Below are 2691 nucleotides of genomic sequence, written 5' to 3'. Positions count from 1 at the left end.
GTTCTTAAGGCTTGTCTCCTTCCTACCTCTCCACTCCTGAGTACCCAGAGATCTCACACTATCCCTCATTACCCTAAGTCCAGGGCTGGCTCACCCATTAGGTATTGTGAGTACAATGCCTAAGACCCACATTACAAAAATGTCTTAATTTCTTTTACAATCAGAAGGGGGAGGGGGAATGAGCTTTTAAGTGGAAGAGAACATTTTACTATATAATACCAATGCAATCATAAAATATAATTTTAAATATTTTTTATTGAGGAGAGGGCCCATGAAGGCAAAAGTTCTTAGAGCCTGTGAAAATCACGTGGCCCTGCTCTAGTCTTCCTCCTGCCCACTCCAATCCTCTAGATTCCAGGGATTTCTCTCCCCATATCAAAAGCTATCTTTCCAATGGCCCCCTACTAGTCTGAGAGCACATCGAGGGCAGGACTATTCTTCACTCATCCTCAGTGTCTGTTTCACGTCAGATAAAATGCATTGCCTCTTTTTTGGGGGGTGGGGCGGGGGGTGGGAGGGAAGCTTCAGGAAAAAAGGGCTAGGTTTTAAATAAACACTATCTGAGAACCCCTGGAAACCATGCACAACATTTCACGTTTGTGCTGTCGGACTTTGTCCAAATCCCTTCCAAGCATGTCAAACTCTCGGCCCGCAGGCCACATGTGGCCCACAATGAATATTTTTGTGGCCCAGCCAATATGATGGTATGTAAGAAACATTTTAATAAAAATTTTGTAACTGCCCTAACCGGTTTGGCTCAGTGGATAGAGCGTTGGCCTGTGGACTCAAGGGTCCCAGGTTCGATTCTAGTCAAGGGCATGTACCTTGGTTGCAGGCACATCCCCAGTGGAGGGTGTGCAGGAGGCAGCTGATTGATGTTTCTAACTCTCTATTCTTCTCCCTTCCTCTCTGTAAAAAATCAATAAAATATATTTTTTAAAAAAAATTTTGTAACTTAATTTTTACAATATCCTGTTACACATAATTATTAATAACAAACCACAGCGTTCACTAATGACTGATTACTATAATCGTGTTGCATTCATTTTCCTTATGCGGCTTACACGCAGGCGCACCATTTCTCTCCACTAATACAAGCAGCGAATATTTTAGTAGCCGATTGTCACATCATTAGTCTTGTACTGACTTATTTGGTGTGCACAACAGGAAATATTTTGCTTTTGGAGAACAAGAAAAATAGGTTTATTTGCATTATGCTTATTAATTTGTGCAGTTATTCAGTGTCTGGTAAGTTAATGTTCAAGAAAAAATATTAATTTTTATTAAAATGTTCTACTATTTTATTTAAATGATTACTCATTTATTTCAGCCCTTTGTATTCGCATGTCTCTATCGAAATAAACCTACGTTTCTATGAAAATTGAAGCTTTTGTTTTTTTGCGGCCCACATAAACTAAACCTTGTTTATTTGGCCCATGTTAGCCTTTTGAGTTTGACATGCTTGCCTTACACTGAACTCCTGCCAAATTCATCAGTGAGCTCCAATTCAGTAAATCCAACAGATACTTCTCAGGTATAATCTTGACTACGCAGCAGCATTTGACACTACTCATCAAGCCCTCCTTTTTGGCTTCTATGAAACTGTTGCCTTGGTTTCCTCCTATTTTCCTGGATATTCCTGCTATCTCCTTTGCATGCTCATCCCCTCTACTGAGCCATTGAAAATAAATAATAGTGGTGATGATGATGACGATGATGATGATGATAATAGCAGCTGAAACATACCAGGTTTTACTCTGTGCTGGGCACTACTATAAATTATCAGTTTTTTTAATCCTCAAAATAATCCCAAATCCATTCTCCAACCACCCGCCAGAGTGACTTTTCTCAAAACCAAATCTGATCTCCCACTTAAAAGCTCTGCTACAAACCTCCTAATGGCGTCCCCAGCCCACAGCTTGTAAAGTCTTTCATGATCTGGCTCCTGCCCACCTCCCCAGCCCCATTTCTCACCACGGCCTCTGCCTATGACCCTCCAGCTTCTGGCTTCTCCATTAAGAACTCTAGGTCTTTGCGTGTGCTGTTCCCACTGCCTAAAATACTCTTCTTCCACCGCTTAGCCAAATACCAATAGCTCTTTCAGGTTTCAGTGGAACATCACCTTTTCTGGGAGCCAGAGGTGGGGTGAGGGGGCTATATGTAGCATGGTGGTTATGAGACGCACAGTCTGAAACCAGTCTGCCTAGTTCAACTCCCAGCTCTGCCACTTCCTAGCCAAGTAACCTTAGGCAAGCTATTAAACTCTCTGGGACTTCAATTTTTTATCAGTCGTGAGAATTAAATAAATCATACATAAGGCACATTGCAGTGCTACTAGTGTCACTTCCACATTTCTAGGCCAGGTTAAGACGTTTTGTCAGTATTTCCCAAAACTCCTTTATAATAACACCATATGATGTCAACCTCACTGCTGAGAGTGTCCACCTGCCCATCTTGCCAGACTGTCAGCTCGATGAGGACAGGGACTTTTGGCCTTGGTCCTGTCCTATTTCTAGTGCCTGGCACACAGTAGGTGCTCATATTCAGTATATCAACACCTACCAGATGATATATCCTGATGATATATGTTTTCCAGCAAATAGCCACTTCAAACAAGGAAGGAAAAAGAGGGTAAGATTTTGAGTAAAAGGGCATACAAGGCAGGCAGGCTGAGGCTGAAAGCTGTCACAA

The sequence above is a fragment of the Myotis yumanensis genome, unplaced genomic scaffold (genome assembly GCF_028538775.1).
Source record: "Myotis yumanensis isolate MYYU_CA2020_CCGP unplaced genomic scaffold, mMyoYum1.0.hap1 SCAF_1, whole genome shotgun sequence".
Taxonomy (NCBI): domain Eukaryota; kingdom Metazoa; phylum Chordata; class Mammalia; order Chiroptera; family Vespertilionidae; genus Myotis; species Myotis yumanensis.
This window is presented reverse-complemented; position numbering follows the sequence as displayed.